Consider the following 24,606-nt stretch of genomic DNA (forward strand, 5'->3'; position numbering starts at 1 on the left):
GGCCTGGGAAAGAGCCATTCAAGAAGAGGAGAGGTAATAGTATTTGGAACTCCCACTGGACCAGACTGGAAAAGAGTAATTAGAAGCAGCTTGCCTCAGTTCAGGCAAGGCTCTCTAGACAGAGCTAGTACATCTTAAAAGAAAGACCCCAAAGGATCAAACTGTTTTTTAACAATTTAACTGCATAACAAAACAAGGCACAAGGATACTTAGAGGAATAAGAAGATATTCAGCAGCCCCCAAGGTAAAATTAATAATGTCTAGCACCTAATTTAAAAAAAAATACTAGTCATGCAAAGAAGGAAGAAAGACCTATAAAGAGAAAAATATTCAGTCAATTGAAATCAACCTCAAGCTGACTCAGATGTCAAAATTAGTAGGCAAAGGAATTAAGACAGCTTATTATAATACTTATATATTCAAAAAGTTAGGTATATGAAGATATTTTAAAAAACCTGAATTAATCATATAGAGATGAAAAATATTAAAAATAATGAACAGAGTATCAGTAAGCTATGAGACAGCTTCAAGTCATCTAATGTATATTTATTGGGAGCTCCCAAAGAAGAGGAAGGGGATTGATTGATTGCATCATCTTGATAATAATGTGTAAGAACTGGAATTCTCATACATAGTTGGTGAGAATTTTAATGATACAATCACTTTGAAGATGATTTGATAATGCAATAAAAAGTTTGAAAAAATATTGATCATATGATCAAGTCATTCCACTCCTAAGTATTCATCTCAGAGAAATGGAAGTGTATATCCACACAAAGACTTGCACACAAATGTTCATAAGAGAAACCCTAGTATATCAACATGAAGTATTCAGATACTCTACTCAGATACAGGGGCTTCCCAGGTAGCCGACTTAGTGACTGAACAGCAACAAGAGGTGGCTCAGTGTAGAGAATCTGTCTGCAAATGCAGGAGACACAAGAGATGTGGGTTCAATCCTGGCTTGGGAAGATCCCCTGGAGAAGGAAATGGCAACCTGCTCCAGTGTTCTTGCCTGGAAAATCCCCCGGACAGAGGAGCCTGCTAGGCTGCAAAAAGTTTGACATGACTAAGTGACCAAGCATGCATAACATGGTTGAATTTCAAAATAACTATACTAGTGAAAGAAGCTAGACCAAAAAATGCATGCAATTCTATTTATATTAAACTCTAGGAAATGTAAACTAATCTTTAGTGACAGAACATAAATCAGTGGTTTGCTGGGGGCAATCTGAGGATGAGGGAGGTAGGGAGGAAGGGATTACAAGGAGGCAGGAGAAATAGGGGTGATGGATATGTTCATCATCTTGATTATGATGGTAGTTTCATGAGTATATATGTGTGTGAAAACCTTTCCAAGTTGTTTAACTTAAATGTATTCAGTTTACTGTATGTCAATTATGCATAACAAAGCTACTTTTAAAAAACACACACAAGAATGAAAGAAATAGTTTCACTTGAGAGAAGAAGGCTTTTATAATATGATTGGATAGCACATGATGGGGGCAATGAAGTTTTATTTTGCCTTTCACTTCTTCTTCGAAGAGTGGAGGAAGTGAGGAAGTACTTAAGTCGTTAATCATAGAAAATCAGATTCTTTTAAGGAAATTTTTGACAGGAAATGTGATATTTTCCATGAAAATAAATTTATAGGAACTTCCTCCCATTTATTTTATTTTTTATTGAAGTATAGTTGATTTAAAATATTCTATTAGCTTCATGTGTACAGCAAAGTAACTCACATATTTTCTCAGATTATATTCCATTATAGGTTATTACAAGATATTGAATATCATTTCCTATGCTATATAAGAAATCCTTGTTGCTTATCTATTTTATGTGTAATAGTTTATGCTTGCTAATCCCGTACTTGGATATTGTCCCTCCCCTTTCTCTTCAGTTTGGTAACCGTTAGTTTGTTTTCTATATCTGTGAGTCTGTTTCTGTTTTGTACATAAATTCATTTGTGTTATTTTTAGATTCCACATATAAGTGATATCATAGAGTAATTTTCTTTCTCTACCTGACTTACTTTACTGAGTGTGATAATTTCTAGGCCCATCCATGTTGCTGCAAATGGCAATATTTCATCCTTTTGTATGGCTGAATAATGTTCCATTATGCACATTTACTACATCTTCTTAAACTAGTCACCTATGGATAGACTCTGAGGTTGTGTCCACACTTTGACTATTGTAAATAGTGCTGCTGTGAACACTGGGGTGCATGTATTTTTTCAAATTAGAGTTTTCATTTTTTTCTGGATGTCTACCCAATGGGTGGAAGTGCTGGATCACATTGTAGCTCTATGTTTAGTTTTTTAAGGGACCTCCACACTGTCCTCCATAGCAACTGTACCAGTTTACATTGCCACCAACTGTGTTGGAGGGTTCCCCTCTCTCCATACCTTTGTTAGTATTTATGATTTGTAAACTTTTTGATGATTGCCAATTATTTTTAAGTAAATAATAAAATGTGCTCAGGAATACTTCTTGCTCAATATTTTATTTTCAGGATTTTCCATCAGAATGCTGCTGCTGCTGCTGCTGCTAAGTCGCTTCAGTCGTGTCTGACTCTGTGCGACCCCATAGACAGCAGCCCACCAGGCTCCCCCGTCCCTGGGATTCTCCAGGCAAGAACACTGGAGTGGGTTGCCATTTCCTTCTCCAATGCATGAAAGTGAAAGGTGAAAGTGAAGTCGCTCAGTCGTGTCCGACTCTTCGTGACCCCATGGACTGCAGCCTACCAGGCTCCTCTGCCCATGGGAATTTCCAGGCAAGAGTACTGGAGTGGGTTGCCATTGACTCCTCCTTTCCATCAGAATATAATCACCTAAATTTACATGATTACAATATGTACTTAATATCTGTGCCAGAATATTGGAAAAATAAGTAGCCTGATTTAATGAAATGCATTTGAGAAAAAAGTAAAAAAATTGGATTTAACATATAATTATCAGATTGCTGAGAAAATTTTGAAGTTTGAATATTCTTTTATGACACATTTTTCTCTATAGTAGAGCATTAAAGCAATTTAGAATTGTACATTATCTCAGGACAATATACCTAGGCAATTGTAAAATTTTAGGTGTGAATTGCCACTGGTGATTTTCATATTCTTTACCAGAAGATAATATTTCATAGAACATTTCCGATAGATAATAGAATCACTTCTACCAGATCAGAGAGAATCCTATCATGTGAGAAGAGGTTCCTAATAAGGTTTTTCTTCCTCTAGGCTCTTCTTCCCCCGGTTCATCTTTCATATTGCTTCCAGGGTTTCTGAAATAAAGATTGGGTTATGTCTACTCTCTATTCTAAAGCCTTCCATGATTTTGCAGTGTTTAAGTAGCTATTTTGGAAAATTCTGAAAGAGATGGGAATACCAGACCACCTGATCTGCCTCTTGAGAAACCTGTATGCAGGTCAGGAAGCAACAGTTAGAACTGGACATAGAACAACAGACTGGTTCCAAATAGGAAAAGGAGTACGTCAAGGCTGTATGTTGTCACCCTGCTTATTTAACTTCTATGCAGGGTACATCGTGAGAAACGCTGGGCTGGAAGAAGCACAAGCTGGAATGAAGATTGCCAGGAGAAATATCAATAAACTCAGATATGAAGATGACACCACCCTTATGGCAGAAAGTGAAGAGGAACTAAAAAGCCTCTTGATGAAAGTGAAAGAAGAGAGAGAAAAAGTTGGCTTAAAGCTCAACATTCAGAAAACTAAGATCATGGTATCTGGTCCCATCACTTCACGGCAAATAGATGGGGAGACAGTGGAAACAGTCAGACTTTAATTTTTGGGCTCCAGAATCACTGCAGATGTTGATTGCAGCCATGAAATTAAAAGATGCTTGCTCCTGGAAGAAATGTTATGACCAACCTAGAGAGCATATTAAAAAGCAGAGACATTACTTTGCCAACAAAGGTCCATCTGGTCAAGGCTATGGTTTTTCCAGTGGCCATGTATGGATGTGAGAGTTGGACTATAAAGAAAGCTGAGCACCGAAAAATTGATGCTTTTGAACTGTGGTGTTGGAGAAGATTCTTGAGAGTCCCTTGGACTGCAAGGAGACCCAACCAGTCCATCCTAAAGGAGATCAGTCCTGGGTGTTCATTGGAAAGACTGATGCTGAAGGTGAAACTCCAGTACTTTGGCCACCTCATGCGAAGAGTTGACTCATTGGAAAAAGCCCTGATACTGGGAGGGATTGGGGGCAGGAGGAGAAGGGGATGACAGAGTGATGCTGGATGGCATCACTGACTTGATGGACATGGGTTTGAGTAAACACTGGGAGTTTGTGATGGACAGGGAGGCCTGGCGTGCTGCGATTCATGGGGTCGCAAAGAGTCGGACACGACTGAGCGACTGAACTGAACTGAACTGAAGTAGCTATTTAGAGTATATGCTTCATACCACTACTCCAACACATTCCAAGTTTTAGCTAGAAAAAAAGAACTTAGAAATATTTTAGAAATATTTCTTTTTTAATCAACATGTATGTATTGACATTCTGTCATAGTTTATAAAGATCACTTCTCTGCTGTGTGGGGACTGGATTGGAAAAGGGTAAGAAAAGAATAAAGGAAAACTGTAGCATTAACCCTTGTGACATGATAGTGACTTGCGGTCATGTGACAGCAGTCAGTGTTCGGGGGAACTCTCTGCAGACTGTTTCTCCCCTGCTTTTCCACCTAAGTATTCCTAGATAATAATCAGAACCCTACAGCGATGTCACCTTCTTTATTAGTATTTCTCAATTGCCAAGACAGATGTATTTTTTCCCTCCACTATGCTCTTTTATCATCCTGTACATGCTTCTATCATAATACCTATCCCAACTCAGAATAATTATTTGTTACCTTACTTTATTTTCCAAGACCCTCTCAAAAACCCATAAAGAGCTTCTTAATATGCCATGAGCGCCCCTCGGGAAAGCACGTCACACTCAAGAGGAGTAACTGAACCACAGAACTCTTAAAAGGTATGAAGAAAGTTACATGAAAGAAACAGTGGAGCTCCCTGGGTTAGACAAACTTAAGAAGCTGTTGGTCTCTAAGCCTGAAGGAACCAAAAGGGAGTTGGAACAGGGGCTATAACTATAAACAGGGGCTCAGTTACACCAGAGCTATAACTGTAGCATCTCCTACTAAATGCTTACAGAGGAATTCAGCCACTGCCAAACTGGAAGCTGACTTGGCCACTGACAAAGTTTTCTCTACAGGAGCACAAGAAAATAAATACCTTGACTTGAGTCTCCATTGGCTTCTGAAGACAAGGACACTGGTTGATGCAACACTTAGAAGCTGGCCTCCAGGACACAGGCAGGTCTGAGAGCGGGACAGTGGCCCTGGAGGTAAATGCAAAGCCTCCAGCGTTCAATACACGGAAACTAAATGAGTGATTGGATTAACAGATGGCAACATGAGTGAGAATCTATACATGGAAAGAGAATAGATACTCAGAGAGAGTGCACATGGATCTTACTGCCTGACTACAAGAGGGCCAAGATGGTTTCTAAAAATTAAATTCCAGCTCTCTAGAAACTCACTGTCAGTGTTTCATGAAGTGTATTCTCAAGACCACCTGCATCAGAATTGACTATAACACGTTAAGACACAGATTTCCAGGAGCTGTGTCGGGCCTAATGAATCAGAATCTCTAAGGATACTGCCCAGAATTTGTTATTAACAAGTATTCCCAAGTACCCCAAGTGACTTTGACCCTTCCTTTCCTCCTTCTCTCCTTCCTTCCTTCCTTTCAGAATTACTCATCGGAAGCTTTACAGAATTACAAACTTCCTAAAATTGCAGGCAAATTTCTCCACTTCTTCACTTTACACTGGTTTTAACCTTCCTGATCAACTCTACCCCTTAGTTAAGGGGTTTAGCTTTAATCTGGAGATAACATGAGACAAACAAAACACTCACTGCAAAAAAAAAAAAAAAATCCCCAGGCGATGAGCCCCTTGCGGGGCGAACTGTCACTAAATCAGAAGGAAATCTGCATTGGAGAGGCACATCCCTTCCCATCTTCTTTTCCTGTGCCGAATGCAGCTCAGGGACGTCTCAGTCTCCCAGCCCTTTGTCACGGATAGGCGGTCTGGAACCAAACTTTGTCATTACGATGCGCCCTAATCCCAGAGGTTCCACAGCCCTCGCATTAGCAAAGCAAGCTTGTTTTCAAGAAGCTTAATGTTGGTGATACTTCATCAGATATTAGCAAATGGCCTCCCTAACAAACACATGATCAGAAGCAATGTTGCTGAAATCCACCAGTGCCAACATGAAGACTGACAGCTTGGTTGCTAACAGATCCCCCCCCGCTTGGGGACGCATTATGAGGTGGGGGGAGAATAGCAACACTCATGGTGGGCCACGTGTGTGAGTGTGGAAGCAGCCAACCTCCCAACCATGGCCCTGCAAACCGGTTCATTGAGGAAACATCCAGAATGGGAACTGGAGCTGTGCGACTTTAATATCCGAATTTCAGAGTTTTTTCTTTCCCCTTTTTTGCCAACTAGCCAGAAGGAAAAAGACGTAGGGAATTTTCTCTAACTTAAGGAAAATAGAATCTATGCTATCAAAGAAGTAGCTTCCCCTTGTGATAACTGATGCACCAATAAAATGTTTTATTAAACCGGGCTTCCCAGGTGGTGGTAGTGGTGAAGAACCCACCTGCCAATGTAGGAGACACAGGAGGCATGGGTTGGACCCCCCTGGGTCAGGAAGATACCCTGGAAAAGGGCATGGCGGACCCCTCCAGTATTCCTGCCTGGAAAATTTCACAGACAGTGGAGCCCAGTAGGTTACAATCCACGGGGCTGCAAAGAGTCAGACGTGACTGAATGACTGAGCACATGTTTTATTAAACATATTCTCTTCGGGGATGTCATCTCAGTGGGCTGTGCTCAGGGCCTTTAAAATTAACTAGTGTTCAGAAATACGTAACAAATCTTTTCAAAAAATACTAGCAGGATACAAAAGTAGTTATACTAGTAGTGATATTATTACCTGGTTCATATTGAGTAGTTACTCTGTTAACAGATGTGCTGAGCACTTTGTTTATATTACCTAGTTGTTTTAACAACAATTTGATGTTATATGTGTGATCTTAATTGTTTTCCTATTTTTATAAGTGAAGAAACTTAGCAAAGCTTTGACTTTAACTCCCAAGATTCCATTAACTGGTAAGTAGCAGTGTTGGAATTCTAGCTAAACAACTACATATCCTATATTTCTAGTTAAAAAAAAAAAAATCTATACTATTTGATACATAACAACTTTAAATTCTCAAAGATCAGTAAAATTCTAGAAATATTTACATTGCTTTTTAAATGCACTTTCAAAGAAACATGAGGAACATTACATATATGAAAACTGTGGGATAAATCCTAGGTTTTAGAGTAGGACCCTGCTTTAAATAGTAATTATGGAATAATTAGTTAGATGACTTGGGACTTCTAAAATTGTGTGAGGAGTTGACAGAATGTGTGTCTAATACCAATGCCAGATGTATATTCACTAAATGGTGACCATTATTTAATGGTCTATATAATTTCATACTAAAACTCAAGGGGTCATTTTAAAATGTGGATGCATTCTGAGGTCCAAGTCCTTCTGATTGAGCCACAAAAATAGCTGGATGCATTCATTTATATTCATTAATCAACTTTCTTACATATTTTCCTTCAGAGAAAAAGAACATAGTAGAATTTTGGATGCAAGAGAATCTGTTTTGCAGAATAATAATTATTGTTTCCGCTTAAAATATGTGCCATTGTACCTTCACATTAAAGTATATTTTTATTCCCTAATTTACATTCTTAAATCTGAAGCCACAGCTCAAGATGACAGTGGAAAAGAAGCTATGAAAAATGACTATAGTGTGTGAAATGTAGGTGTGTTCATGGGTTGCTTAGGTGGAATAAGATGTAGTTAACTAGAGCTGAGGAGGTCAAAGGACTCTGAAATGATTTTATTAACATGGCTAGAGAGACAATGAGGGGATGATGTCAAGAGATAAGAGAGAAAGATGATGACCCAAGTACTGAAATCACAGAAGCAGATAAGGTCCCTGAAGTTGGTAAGTAAGGGCAATAAAGATTTAAAAACTGGCATGCTGAGTTCTTTTTAAGGTACTGAAAAGAAGTTCAGAGCAGCATTAGGAAATAAGGGATATGCTAACCCAAAGGCCAGTTTTTCTGCTCTTGAACTCTCAAGTTGTTCTAGGGAGAACTCTGCAACAAAACGGCTGGTCAACATGAACTCAGCAGAAATAAGCCCCTCACCATGAACTAATCATAGTGCTTTAATTTGTCTCTGAATTGACTGCTTTTGCATAAAGTCGTTTCATTCCATTAACAGCCGAGTCGCAACTCCCACATTGTAATCTGCCGTCTCACCTTCAGCTTGAGTGAGAGAGCAAGATTAGTGGCCGTGAACTTCCTCAACGCCTTCCCTGTTTCCCTCCAAAACCCTGAGTTTCTCCTTCCAGCTTCTCCTCTCTCTCTCCCTCCCATCCCAGGAGGGGTAATTTCAGGGCTCGTTCAGTTATGACCTCATTCCTTTCCTTCTGCATCTTCTGAGAGTTTGTCCCCGTAACCACATACCTTTTCTCTTCTCACACACATCTTCTCTCTCTCCCCTTCCCTATCTTCCCTGGATCCTTCCCTCTCAGGCTGTAGGACCACATACATGAAAACATTTGTGTTTGCATCACACCCCTACCCTGCCTTCTTGCTCCCTTTTCCTGCTGATTTTCTCAACGATCTCAGAAGAGGACTCTCCCTCTTTTCACTTTTTCTTTCCCCGTTTGCACAATTGATCTAGTGGCTCAATCTCTCAGAGGTGTGACAATAATCTGCCAGATCCAAGATTATTTTCTTCCATCCTCATCTTTAACTGCACTTTAACTTCATCATAGCTCTCTGCCTGTGCCTTCTGCAAGGCGGCCCTCTCCCACAGCTCTTTCTAGAACTTCATTCTGGGCTGTCAGTTCTCATTCTGCTCCCTACACAGAAGCTTCCAAAGTTTCTATCCTTCATCCCCTGTCCTAATCTATTTTTTTCCCTGAAAAACTCCCTGTAGTGGCCTGGCTTTAACTATCACTTCTAAGCAAATATATATGTTGATCTACCTTACAAACTTTGTCTCACCTCTGATCAAAACTCCCTTCTGATCAATTCCACCTCAGAATGAACACAACACCCTTTTCAGATCGTCCAGTTTCACAGCTCTGGACCTCTCTGATTGTAATTTCCCCTCTTTTCCTCAAATTCAAATAGATGCTAAGTCATGTGGATTCAAAATCACTAATATCTCGGTCACTTCTCTGTTTCTATTGCCACTCTCTTCACCATGTTTCATCTGGTGGCATGTAATACCTTCTAAACAATACCCTTAAAAGTTGGGAGATAAATCTAAAAGTTTGGACTCTAGTGAAAATAAACATGGCAAATAAATCTATAAAGCTCAGGTTTGCTCACTCCAGCAGTTACTCTGAACCCCTTTCTAGTCTCTTGGTGTAACCTGCCATCGACATCATGCTTTCGGGAATATTGCAAAGGAGAAAGCATTCTTGACATTTCAGGAACCTTTTATTCTTCACCCAATTATCAACATTCAGAGACTCTTAGATTTTTGGTTACTTGCAAACTTCCAGAATCTTCCAGCCAGACCTGCCCTCTCTTGGCATCAGCTGCTTATCTGAATGAGTAAGTGACATGTACCCAGTTGCATCTGGCTCTTTGCGACCCTATGGACTGTAGACCACCAGGCTCCTCTGACCATGGGATTCTCCAGGCAAGAATACTGGAATGGGTAACCATTCCCTTCTCCAGGGGATCTTCCCAACTGAGGGTTTGAACTCTGGTCTCCCACATTGCAGGCAGATTCTTTAATATCTGAGCCACGAGGGAAACTGCTTCTCTAGTACCTCGTTAAAATTCATCCTTTTTTATTTTTTGTATCATGGTTTTACAAAAGAAGTTTGAGATTTGGAGTCAAAATGGAAAAATATCAAATCTCATCTCTGCAACCTACTGACTCTGAAACTTTGGAGGAATATTCTGTGATATTTATTTATTTGCTATCTGGCAATATCTGAAGGTATCCCTTCAAGAGTAGCAATGTGTTTTTTTAGACAACACCAGAGTGAGGGTGCATTTCTGGTGAACACAGTGACAGGTGAGAAGGCTCCACCCAAAGCACTTTAAAATAATTCCTACTTTGTTTCATTCTTTATCATTTCCAAGATGGTGTGAATATTATGTTATGTTCTAATTTGTGTCTTTAAATGCTTTGAAAAGTCATTTTTTGGCCTGATGAAATCAGAAGTGCAAGAGGCTTTGAAAGAAACCCATGCTGATGAGGTCGTCTGAGAGTGAAGGGGGCGGGTCTTGGGTGAGAGGTGGCCGTGTTGTCGGACAGATGGCGGGGGAAAAACTGAGAGGCGCAAGGGATGGGTTGGCAGCCTCAGGTATCCCTTTTGCTTAGCCAAGATTCAGAGAGATATAGGGGTGTGAAGAGTGAAAACCCAGGTGGACAGGCTTTCTTCACTAGCACTAATTAATTAATCTTGGCTAAAAAAAAAAAAAAAAAAAAAACACACACCAAAAAAACACTTTTACAAAAAGAACCCTGCAGATCCTAGAGTATTGTTTGTTCATAGATTATGAATTAAGTTTGGCCATTACAAACTGCAGTGGGCATTCTGTGTGCCACTTTTTCATCTCAAGGTTTTTGTTTAGGATGTGAGCATATGATTCAGAATCTAGGAATTTATTGCCGTCAATAAAATTCTTTCTAATGTCGGTGTTATTGAATTCAGGGTAGCTTACATTTGTGTAATTCTGTCTTCACCACTTAATACTTTTTCATCCTCAGAGTCATGTTCTAAATATGATCTGAAATCAAGTCTTTTGTATAGCAGTCAGGGTCATAGTCTGTGGAGCCAGAGGGTCTAGGTTCTAATATTAACTCTACCACTTACCAGCTACATAATCTTGGTCACTTCATTTAACTTCTCCCTGCTTCAGTTTTATTATATGTAAAATGGGAATACTTTTCAATTTCAAAATCAACCCCATACTACTATCAAGAGGGATAAACAAATTAATACATGTAAATTCTTAAATCATGCCTGGCAAGTGCTTTTAAGTTAGCTACTAGCCTAGCATGTGAAATGCTATATAAGTGTTAACTGTTGCTGCTGCTAGAAACTGTCAGACTAAATTCCACATGCTATATTATTACTTTAAAAACAGTGCACTGATCTATCATCTCAGAAGAACTTATTCAAGTGTGCCAGATAAATGTCTAAATACACTTACTCATCAAACAAAACATGAATTTACTCTGTAAGTTGAAGAGATACAGACAGAAAGCACCAATTTTATTTTTTAACTAAATATTGTTGAAGGTTTAGTAACTCGATATAGAATTAAGATAGTTTACAAAAGCATTTGGCAGACACGGGTGTTGATCAACTTCAAAAGTAATGTGAGAACAAAATGAAGTGATCATTCAATGGATTATTGGTTCATTCAATAGGCAATCACCATATGCCTGTCCTTCCAGAAGTTTGAAGAAGATGCAAAGAAAAATAAGACCAGTTTCCTCTTTGTGGAGTTATAATCCAGTAAAGAAAAGTCAGATATCAATAAATAAATAATTTTAAGTAATGGTGCTCAGCACAATGAAAATCAAATGTGAGCTGATATGGGAACATATAGAAGGAAGTGATTTATACAATTGTAGGGCAAAGAGTGGGGGAGGATGTAGTGATGATTTGGGGATGGTTATTGGAAGGCAAGCATTCATTCCCACCCTGAACTGGTATTTCTGTGTATAAGGAAAGAAGAAATTAATGGTATAATATTCTTTTGCCTTCATAAATTAAAATTTTTTTCAGTGAAGCCCTTAGAAAAATGTAACAAGCCTATAGGATTGATCCCAAAACACAAAGCAGTCAAAGTCTTCAAATTTAGTAGGAAACAATAATTACATGAAGCAATATCAGTGAGTAATATTCATGTAAACTTGTAGCTGAGAGTTTGAATACCTAGGAGAAAAAAGTTTCCAAAATTTTACCTGCAGACAAACCCTTGGCAGACCTTTAGGAGAATCATATGAGAAAGCTTCTCCTTGGCTATTATAGTCTCCCTGGACTAATGTAATCTGTCAAGACTCCCACTTGGTAATTCGTGCCATGGAAATAGACAGGTCAAACTAAGCAAGAAAGGACGATAGATCATTGCTGAGAATTGTTCCCACCAGAACGGTCACTCAACCCCCTTCATGCATTCATTCACAATGTTCCTGGTCAAGTGTCGAGTCAGGAAACAGAGAGAGCATCCCAGTCTCGTTCAACATTATCTGGTCATAATAATCAGCCTTCTCTTCTTCAAATGAAAATCTGTAAGAAAAGAAGTTCAAAAATTGTAATACAACTTGAGAAATATTAAGTGGGCTGTCAGAATGTATACTTTTTTTTAAGTCTCTTAATCTTGATTACATGCAATACACACAAATTAAAGAGTTTGATAAATGGAAAATTTCATAATATAAAGACAAGCTACCAAGAGACATAAATATTTTTTTAAAGGCTAAATTTTTGGTCATCATCAAATATTCCAACTCTGATACTGGTATACTGAATGTGAGCTCAGGCAGTTAGACGAAGAGAATCCTAGGGGCTCAATCCCAGGAAATTTTGAGTAGCATCTGTAGTAATTAGCTCACTTTGATGCTAAGACTGGCACCATAGCTCAACTCATAGACATCATAATTAAAATGGCTTAGTAACCTGCTACAGTCAGTTAGGAAACATTATGGATGAGATCACCTTTGCATTATAACAACAAAAATGTAAAATACAAAGGAGGAAATTTGACAAGAAGTGGACAAGACTAAGTAAGGAAAACTATAGAATGATATGTGCTTAAAGATTTGGGAAAATGGAGAACCTCATCATGCTCTGATCACATTAGCTAAGGCGTCGCTCTACTCCACTATCCTTATTACTGTCTAAAAGTTCAGATGCAAAGAAATATCTTTGATGAAACAAACAAATGTTTGTTTCTTTGTTTACTTATTTTCTGTCTTAGAATTCTAAAATAAGTTTGTGAAAGTAAGTTGTTTTTCATCTTTACCTATGTCTGGGATACCCATTTTAAGAATCCTTAATATGTAAAGAGATCTTATAACCCAATGCACAAAATCTTGCTATAGAAAAAAATAGTGAAAGATTAAGATATAAATAATATATACAAACTGATAATAAAAAATTAAACTTCATTGAATAGTCAAAAACATAAATAGAAATACATAGGATAGCATTTTGGCCTCCAATTTTTTTAAGTTTGGTAATAAGTATTCACTGGGCTGGATGAAGCATAGCTGGAATCAAGATTGCTGGGAGAAATATCAATAACCTCAGATATGCAGATGACACCACCCTTATGGCAGAAAACGAAGAGGAACTAAAGAGCCTCTTGATGAAAGTGAAAGAAGAGAGTGAAAAAGTTGGCTTAAAGCTCAACATTCAAAAAATGAAGATCATGGCATCCAGTCTCATCACTTCATGGCAAATAGATGGGGAAACAGTGGAAACAGTGGCTGACTTTTTTGGGGGCGGGCTCCAAAATCACTGCAAATGGTGATTGTGGCCATGAAATTAAAAGATGCTTACTCCTTGGAAGAAAAGTTATGACCAACCTAGACAGCATATTAAAAAGCAGAGACATTACTTTGCCAACAAAGGTCTGTCTGGTCAAGGCTATGGTTTTTCCAGTAATCATGTATGGATGTGACAGTTGGATTATAAAGAAAGCTGAGCACCAAAGAATTGATGCTTTTGAACTATGGTGTTGGAGAAGACTCTTGAGAGTCCCTTGGACAGCAAGGAGATCCAACCAGTCCATCCTAGAGGAGATCAGTCCTGGGTTCTCATTGGAAGGACTGATGTTGAAGCTGAAACTCCAATGCTTTGGCCACCTGATGTGAAGAGTTGACTCTTTTGAAAAGACCCTGATGCAGGGAAAGATTGAGGGTGGGAGAAGAAGGGGATGACAGAGGATGAGATTGTTGGATGGCATCACCGACTCAATGGACACGAGTTTGGGTAAACTCTGGAAGTTGGTTATGGACAGGGAGGCCTGACGTGCTGCGGTTCATGGGGTCGCAAAGAGTCCTACATGACTGGGCGACTGAACTGAACTGAACTGAATAAGTATTGAAAGAATTTTAATTGTGTATGCTCTTTGACCCAATAATTCTACTTCTCAGGAAGGACTAGGAGAGTCACAAAAAAAGAGCATGTATATGTATCCTCAGTACAGAGTTCTCTCTAATATCAATAGTAAAGTGAACACAACCACCTAAATATCTACCAATGGACTAATAAGTAAGGTATGCTTCATCCATATAGAATAATGATATGAAACCACTAAAAATTGTGTTTTAAAAAATTTGAAAAGATTTGAAGAAATATACAGAAAATTGATGACAAAAAGAATACTGCCTACATAGCATTATCTTAATTTGGAAGTATGTATTTGTATAAATATATGTAAAATATATAGGGGCACAAACATACTCAACTTACCAATGACCCTCTCTGGATGCTGCAAATTGTTTTCTTTAATCTGTTTTTCTTTATACTTATAAGATCTACAGTGAAAATTATAAGATCTACAGTGAAAATTAATTTTATAATTTTTAAACTTAATAATAGTTATTTTTAATTGCCAGTTGATTTATTTAAAAAATAAACCAGAACTTAGCTGTTAAGACTACAAGGATATATTATGAATGGGAATGCTGTCTGATATGTGTAGTCTAATTGTTTCATTGGAGAAAATTCATCATCATACTTATTTCTGTTTAGTTTTAGGTTAAACTATGTAATTTTTATACTGTTTTCTTTCTTTCTTTGCACATTGGGTAGTTGATTTAATTCTTTCATAGATTAAAATACAAGTATTTATTCATGTCCTTGGTTACCATAGGCCCAAATTCTTGCTTCAGCATGAAACAGTAAACTATGTCCATCAATATGGATAGAAACTGAATGCTCAGTCACATTAGAGCTGTTACATTTCCTCAGCATAGAACCAGATATCATAGTTGTTTATAGATATTTCTGGATATCAAAATGTATTTACTCTCAGATTCTTGATAATAATAAAAGGTAATCCTTGAGCAGAGAAAAAAAGCAGAAACATTACTTTGATGACAAAAGTGCATATAGTCAGAGCTATGGTTCTTCCAGTAGTCATGCATGGATGTGAGAGTCGGACCATAACGAAAGCTGAGCACAGAGGAATTGATGATTTTGAACTGTGGTGTTGGAAAAGACTCTTGAGAGAGTCTTGTTCTGCAATGAGATCAAACCAGTCAATCCTAAAGGAAATCAGTTGAATATTCTTTGGAAGGACTTATGCTGAGGCTAAAGTTCCAATACTTTGGCTACCTGATGCAAAGTACTGACTCATTGGGAAAAAACCCCAATGCTTGGAAAGATTGAAAGCAGGAGGAGAAGGGGACAACAGAGGATGAGATGGCTGGATGGCATCACCGACTCGATGGACATGAGTTTGAGCAAGCTCTGGGAGTTGGTGAAGGACAGGGAGGCCTGGCGTGCTACAGTCCATGGGGTGGTAAAGAGTTGGACACGACTGAGCGACTGAACTGAATCCTTGAGCTCAGAGAACAAGAAAGACTCAGAAGAATTTATTCTCAATGTCATCTATCTTTCACTATTATTGATAGTAGATGAACATGGATGTTGTTTTAAATATGGATTTGATTAAATAAGCAGCACATAACATCAGTGGTAAAGTGTATGTGTCCTTTCTGTTCTAACACCTCATAGGCACTTTCATCAACCATATAGACTTTCTTCCAAATCTCACTGTCAGTGTCCATTTTCATTTCTGAATTCAGTATAAAAAGCCAAGTTCTCACCACATTCACCTCACTCTACAGAGCCACACTTGCGTCACCATGTTCCTCTCAAGTCTGTCTGACAGCTGCTGAGATGAATGCCAAGATGTTCAGACATAACATAGCCCAGTCTAGTAGAATCCACATTAAACCCACTTCTAATCACCCAAGGCTTGGGTTGCTGAGTCTCAGATGATATATGGAAGATCATCCACTGGGTCAGAAACAATGCGGATGCAATCTGGACTGTGCTACACAATCTTAAATACAAAGAACTGAAGCCAGGAACTTTTCTTTGGACCAGACAGAGGTAACTCTTTGACAGAGTTTTTGGGATTACCACTACAACATTACACTTGGCTTTGACAGTCATCTTCCCTATTACAATTTTAGGTCTGTGAAGAAATAATTTCCAATAATTTCCTAAACCACAGATCCATATGTATATATAGTCTATCAAAACAGTAGCAAGGGCAGATTTATTACCGAAGCTTTTTCCCAGAATGCTGATTGCCCAAGTCTACGCATACTGAAACAATTCACCCCAAATGCAGTGTCTTAACTGATTCTTCTAGGAAGCAGAGAATGGGGCAAGGGTTAAGGTGTTAACAGAAGTGCTAACCCTAATGGTGAAGGTGAGAAAAAAAGGTGAAAGCTAAGAAAGGTGAAAAGTATGTGCTAAGATGTGTTACATAGTTTCTGCTTAACAAGGAGCCATAAAGACACATGATGGGTTGCCCTGTCCTTGCCTCATCTGGCACTCAGAACTGTTGCTGTTGTTGTTTAGTCATTAAGTTGTGTCCAGTTCTTTGCAATTCCACAGACTAAAGCCTGCCAGGCTCCTCTGATCACTGGGTTTCCCAGGGAAGAATACTGGAGTGGATTGCCATACCCTCCTCCAGGGGATCTTCCCAACCCAGGGATTGAACCTGCATTTCCTACATCTCCTGCATTGGCAGGCAAATTCTTTACCTCTGAGTCACCAGGGAAGCCCACTCAGAACTGTAAGTTTTGCAAAAAGGAAATGAGTCTTGATGAGTCCACGGGAAAGAGAAAGAAAACAGAAGGAATTGATGTACCTGACTCCTTTCTTTTCCCACTGGTCGAGATTCCCCTCCCAGAGAGCCAACTCTTCAAACTGGCAGGATTTTCAACGAAGTCAGAAAGTAGAGGAGAAAACAGTGCAGAGAAGTCAGCATGTTGATCAAGAAAGAACATGTAGAAATCTGAAAAGTGACCTGAGATTTATGTCTCTGCAAAGACATGGGTGTTGTCATCTATGTAGTCTTCTCACATGCACAAGCTGTAAGAATTCACATTCAAGTATTTTGTATTCCAAGACTCTAGACTATTCTTTATGTTAAGCATATGAGAAAGATAGGAAACTAAGATTTGTAGAAAATAGAATATGAACCAAATATCTTAATATGCAAAATCTCACTGAAAAAGTATAGATTATACCAGTAAAAAAAAAAAACTATTTTCTTTTTTGAATAGAAAAGATACAAAAGTGTTCAAAAATATTTTAAGAAACAATAGTGAATCCATAGTTTTATCTATTAAATCCTTCACCTTCATGAAAATTGTATTGTTCATATCGAAGTATAGTTTTAAAGTAAGATTTGGAGCTTGTGGAATAAACTACATTGAATTTGGAATTTCCGATGTGCTCAGCTAGTTATACCATCATTGTTAATACCATGAGTCATCATCAGGAAAATTGATGAGCCAAGCAATAGCCTACAGCTTGTAGAACCCATTCGGCAAATGCTGCAGAAAGAGTACAGCAGTTTGCTTCCTAATGAAGGGTTTTGGTGCTTATCGAATTGAGACTTTTGCTTAAACTCCAACACAACAGGAAGGGTAAAGTTTAACATCTTGAATACCTGATACCTCTGTTACAGATGACTATATTCAGAGTTGGTTTATCTGCAAATAATGCAGAGATACATTTGGAAAAAGAGAAGAAGGGCCCAGGACAAAGAAAAGTTATCTAAACTCTAACCGTATTTAAAGCCTAGGATATGACTTATGAGTGTGTGTGTGTGCTCAGTCATTCAGTCATGCTGGACTCTTTCCCAACCCATGGACTGTAACTCACCAAGCTCCTCTGTCCATTGAATTTTCCAGGCAAGAATAATGGAGCAGGTTGCCATTTCTTACTCCAAGGGATCTTCCCAACCCAGGGATCAAATCCCATCTCTTACATCTCTTGAATTGGCAGGCAGATTCTTTACTAATATGTCACATATGACTTTGGGCAGCATTAAACCATCAATAAATGCTAACTTAATTTTAAATTCTATATATTCATTGTAAGATTTTAAAACATCTCTGTCTATAACTATTCTAGGATCTAACTGAACATGTGAAGGTCCCATGAAAACCTTCCTCAGTTCTCAGTTCTGATGACTGCAAAATTACCCTTTAAGGATATTTCTTGAGATGTTGGTTAAAGCTTTGGACCTGGTATGTTACATCTTGAAGAAGAATCGTCTACAAAATTCCCTCAAGCTCTGGGTAAATCCAGTTCAAATATTTAATTTTTACAAATCCATGTATTAAGAGAAGTATCTCCATGAGGGTCTACTGCCTATAAGAAAATTTCAGTGCAGGGACATTCTGAAGGTTGGTATCTGACCTTTCTTTGGTATTAATCACCGAAGTCCTCGACAGCTTAATAAGTTGAAGGAGCTGGGTCTCAGTCTAACTTAATAAGGCCTGCTACAGAGACTTGGTCACCTCTGATTGCTCCCCTAAGTCTTAGCACATCTGGTACACTGTCCTTGGGTGAGAAATGTTTTCCATAACTTTCCTCTTGTTCACTACCCTGCATATAAATGTTTTTATTATCCTGAGAATGATACAGCGCTGTATATTTGTGTGAGCTTTTGCCATGTTCAGCTTTATCCTGTAGAAGGAGAGTTGATTATTTTCTCCAAAACCAAATTAAACACTGCATATCACCAATGTCTTCTTTTCTATTTTTCTGCTATTTTTTAATATGGGTCAAACTAACCTTCAGTTTGACGTGCAACTAAACAACTAAACATTGTAACTAGACTCTTTGAGACTATTTATAATATGCCATAAGTGTAGGAAGAGAAGAGCCCGTTAAAAACAATAGATCACTTTGACAAATTTTTCCATTGTCCAACCTACTGTAGATGTAAATTTCTTAGGAGTATTCAGTTTTATATGGAACTATATATAGTGGGATGATTGGCACATTTCTCTGTCCAGAATGGTAAACAAAGTGATAGATAATCTATTCTGTTTTCTTTCAGTATATTTTACAAATCTAATGAAAGTCATATTTCTGCTTTCTTTGCAGTTGCCCATATGGATAATAGCAGTGTGGAAGTTGATCCAGATTATTAAACCCACAGCATTATAGTATGGTGTCACTTCTATATCCTTCACCTTAACCTTAGTCTTGAAGAAAGTATCTCAGGGCCATTGTAGTGAAGTAAAGGAAATTGAGTGTCTTGATAAGGAAAGTGGGCCTAAGATAACATTACTGTATTTTTACTAATAATATTCTACAGGTAGAAGTACGTTTGTGCTGGAATCCATCTTATCTTGATAAATCTCAAAATATCTGCATACTGAAGACATCTGCTAACGCACCATCTTTTGAACAAAAACAATTTTTAAATCATCCTCTGATTTAATCCTATCTAACATGAATTAATACACAAACACCATCTTGCTCAAAAAAATATAACAAAGGAAAGAAAGTAGACTAGATAATGTGACAGGAAAGCTAGTCGTTCTATTAAACACAAAGTAAAGACCATTTCTGGTCACAAATAGGCCAGTTCCATGATAGAATAGTTGGAATTTCTCCTGCTATCAATCTAATAGCAGTTTGGGAAAGAGTAAAAGCAACGTTCTAGTTGTGCTATTTTTAATTTGCATGTTGAAATGTTTAATTAAAACCTGCCTAAATTTTTCCCTGTGTCATATTGTATGTCACTAATAAAAATCTTTTTGTGAAACAATGATTTTTGCCAAGTCATTTCAACATTAGCAAGAGTAACTCTTATTCTTTTGTATTCTTTCTGTCTTCAATAACATACTATAATTCCCTCAATCACCCAAGGGCTTGGAGGCTTTTATTGTTGTTGTTTACATTTCACCACTCAACTACCTTTCCAGAATTTCCCTTAAGTTCACATCATACAACTCATCTGTAAAGGAATTTCATGTGACTCCAACTTAAGATACTTAGATTAAAATTTTAAACAGTTTTATCTACTGACACGAATCTAGCTACCAGATACATCTACATGTATCACCAAAATCCACTTGCTGTTCTTCACTTTCCCTTTCATTCCTGTCCAGTGGAAAGCCTCACTGACATCTCTATCTAGACCTTATTAAATATGACATCTTACGGTTCTTCCCTACACCCTCTAAGATCATCTTCTCCATCATATCTTTGCTAGCTGATCATTTAGCTGTGCTATCATCTGCATCTTCAATCATCTCGCTTTGTGTTTTACATAGCACTGCCCACATCCCCATACCTTGTGAGACTATCTCCTTGTCAGGATTTGAAGATGCCCTCTCTCTGATAATCACAGAATCTTAGGGCTCCAGTTTGCAATCATAACTGTATACAATTTAAGCTTGAAAGAGACTCAAAGACCTATTTCATCTCTCACATTTGCAGCTAAGGAAAAATGCTGTAGGTGGCAAAGATAGGATTAAAACGCTCATCACTATATTCCAAGTTCACAGCTCATATGCAAAGCTTGCACTTGCACCCCATAAGAACCGCTACAAATTAGTCCTCTTCAAATCAGCAGTCTAAAAATGTCAGTACTCTCTGCACTCCTATATTAGGGTTCTCCAGAGAAACAATCAATACCATATATAGATAGATAGATAGGTATATATAAGAAGGTATTTATTATAGGAATTGGCTCATATGTTTATGGATGCTAAGAAACCCCACAATCTGCTGTCAGCAAGCTGAACAACTAGGAAAGCTGGTGGTGTAATTTGGTAAAAGTTGGAAGGCCTGAGGACCAGCAGAACTGATGATGTAACTCCTGGTCTAAAAGGGGTCTACTCTTCTAAGTTCCAAGATCATGAGAACCAGGACCTCCAATGTCCAAGGGCAGAAGAAGATGAATATTCAGGTGAATTAAAGACAGAGAATCTACCCTTCCTCCAGCTTTGTTCTATTTGGGTCCTTAACCAACTGAATGATGTCCACCCATATTGGGGAGAGGAATCTTCCTTACTCAGGCTCTGATTCCAGTGCTCATCTGTTCTGGAAACACTCTCACGGGCACACCCAGAAATAGTATTTTGTTGACCATCTGAGCATCCCTTAGCCGAGTCCATTTGACAAAAAATTAACCAACCCAGCTGCACACATCTTCCAAAAAAAGAAGTGAAAGTCACTCAGCCATGTCCAACTGTTTGCGACCCCATGGACTATACAGGCCAGGATACTGGAGTGGGTGGCCTTTAGGCCCCAGCTTTTGTAGGTGTTCACACACTTCTTCAAACCTTGTCAGTTCCCTGACTTATCTTTTACTCCATTATCCCTCTTCATTCTCTCAGGCATACTTGCTCACTCTTCAGTTCAGTTCAGTCCCTCAGTCGTGTCCGACTCTTTGCGACCCCAAGGACTGCAGCACGCCAGGCCTCCCTGTCCATCACTAACTCCCGGAGTTGACTCAAACTCATGTCCATTGAGTTGGTGATGCCATCCAACCATCTCATCCTCTGTCGTCCCCTTCTCATCGTCCCCATACTCTTACTATAAGGGTCACTCTTACTATAGATCTTAAGTCTGCTTTGGCCTCAAACCCATCCTTTAAGCAATCCCTTCTGATCTACTACAACTATTTTAATTTCATCTCCTTCCCTTTAAAAGGTTTCTAAGATTCACCTCCCTTAACTTCTCAGAATAGTCAGCTTTCTTCATTGGTGTTGATGGTTTCATGCCTCTGGTGATGAATCCACAAGTAACTTAGTGTATTTGCTATGAGTCAGTCACTGTAGAAACATGAGGATATATCAGGCCCCTCGTGTGCGCCACTTCAGGTCCTCTCTGCCTCACCTCTGTCTTCTCTCAGCAACCATTGCATGCCTGGCTCTGGTGGGCTCTGGCCAACTTTATGCCTGAGCACTTTAATTTCTACTCATACCATCACTTCCTGCTCAAGTAACTGTGGCCTGTTGGAAGGAGGGGGAGGTCCCTACAACCACATAATGGAGAAAGGAACATGAGCCTTTTCAGATACCTTGGTGGCAGCCAAAAATAGACTACCATTCCATTCCATTCCATTCCCACTTAAAACTTGTCTAAAGGACAGTGTTTGGGAAAATCTTACCAGCAGGCAGACATAAGAGCAGTACACTGCATCATTCACTTAATATAGATTGAGAGTCAATGAGGCCTGAGTCACAAGAATCTATAATCTAGAGGTTGGAAACTCAAATGTCTTCAGTTGCCATAAAGGTAAAGAAAATGAGTAAAATGCAATTAATGTGCAATGGTAGAGAGGGATACAGAAATTTTAATTAACCAGATTGAGTGTGCCTCTTTTAAAGACATTCAAATTCTTTTTTAAAAAGTTGATCCCATGTCTGCAGGGTCATTTGGTCATTTCTAATACATGGTATCAACCTGTATACAGTTGGTGGTTACCAAAATTAAACAATCATCAAACTCACTGGGCAATTTACTAAAACATTCAAATTTCTGGGTTCTGTCTTAAGAGTCTTGTTTTTCCATGATTTGTTTTAGTTTGCTTTGGTTTTATAGTTTGTCTCTTTGGTCTAGGAAATCACTGATTTAGGTGCATTTATTCAGCAAATAGTTTATCTAATGTTTAGGGTTTGTCAGTAATGTTGTAGATACTAGAAATATAGTAATAAATAAGCCTATTTTCCTAATCTCCTAACGCTTACATTCTAACATAACATAATATTTCTGTTTTCAGTGGCACTCTAATAAACTAAATTGTATTTACTTATTAGTCAAGGATTAATTAAGATTTAAATTAATCACTTAAAGAAAAGACATACTGATTCATCTGTGAGTAAAACAAAACCATAAAATCACAGTATTATTCCACCCTTTTATTACTTCTAATATTTAGAAATGGTCATTCTATTTGATAGTCTATTTACACAAATCAGTTCTATAACTCCAATTGCATAAAATTATTAGGGTAGAATAGCTCACTTAAGGTTTACTTAATTAATATTAAATTCTTCATGGACTTTTTGGTATTAGTCAAAACAGGATATAAAAAGAGGATAGTTAAAAATAACTAAGAGATTAGAGTCATCTATTTTGTTTACCCTATGAACTTGACTTTAATACATATCTTCTTCTTACAGCACCTCAGTGCTGTCTTCTATTTTGTCTCAACTTTTAAAAACTGCTCATAGGAGGTAGGTTTATAATCTGGAGTACAAAATAAGATTAGTTGTTTAAGACAAGTATTTCATGGCCTCCTGCCAGAATAGAATCTTCCCCAAGAATCTTACATTTTTTCCTTTTGAATCACATCAAATAGTTTCTCCACTTCTACCCACCCTGGTCTCATTCACTGGGTGGTCAGCATACTGTCTCCTTAACAACTGCTTGGGGGAGAAACCACCCTGAATAACAGGCATTTTGATATAAAAATTACAACCCCCAAGAGGCTTAAAGCATTGTGGTCCTGACTTGCTGACCTCGGCCAACTGTTGTGGCCACTCGCAATGAACTCACCAATAAGGAAATTAGAAAAACTCAGGAATGTGTTTTTTGGCCAGAATAAACTCAATCTAGAGAGAGGAAAAAGACGCTCCATTTTATTTTTCAGGGTAATGTCTATCACACGGAAGACCTGATGAACTCTCAGACACACCAGGATTTTTCTTTGTTTCCTTTTTTTTTTTTTTTACATTTCTGGCTATACATTCATTTCAGGTAGACACTCTTTTATCCAAGGTTCTTTGTGGGCAAGCAGTTGCACTGTGGAATTACTTCAGTAGTTAAAACAAAAACAAAATGTTCCTTTTGAAGTGGTTAAAACAAGATTCTTTAGATATCAAAGAAGGAACCATGTAGCATTAGCTAGAAATAGCCTCTTATTAGACTAGTTCTTTCTTCTCATCTATTTCATTCATTCAGACATTTTATTCAGTAGTTACTAGGTGAAAGGCACAAAGTGAAGTGCTTCATTTGTTTGTTTGATATAGATAAATAAAATCCTTTGCTAGCTGATTAATTCACAGTGATTGCATTATCATCAAGCTGCTTCTGGATTACTGAATTTTTATTTAGGGAAGAGAACTTGTTGGATAAATTCAAATGCATAATATACTTAAAAACAGGATACTGTATAATCACATATGGGAGGAAAAAAGCTCAAGTGTTGCCAGAGTTAATAACTCATATATTTCACAGGAACAAGTTTGTTTTTAGATAGCTAAAGCATAATAATTCCTAATGATTTTTCTTTCAAATCTCTCTTGTAAGCATACATCTGCTCCTTTTGAGATTTAATTGTAGATACTGCTTACATTGGCCAAAGGAAAAATATCTCTGTTCCCTTCAAAACATCTCTCAGTTTGCATTTAATCAAAGGCCTGACTTCATTTGATCTCAGTTCCACATTGCTATTTTTCACACT

This window comes from Cervus elaphus, chromosome 9 (genome assembly GCF_910594005.1).
Source record: "Cervus elaphus chromosome 9, mCerEla1.1, whole genome shotgun sequence".
Classification (NCBI taxonomy): Eukaryota; Metazoa; Chordata; class Mammalia; order Artiodactyla; family Cervidae; genus Cervus; species Cervus elaphus.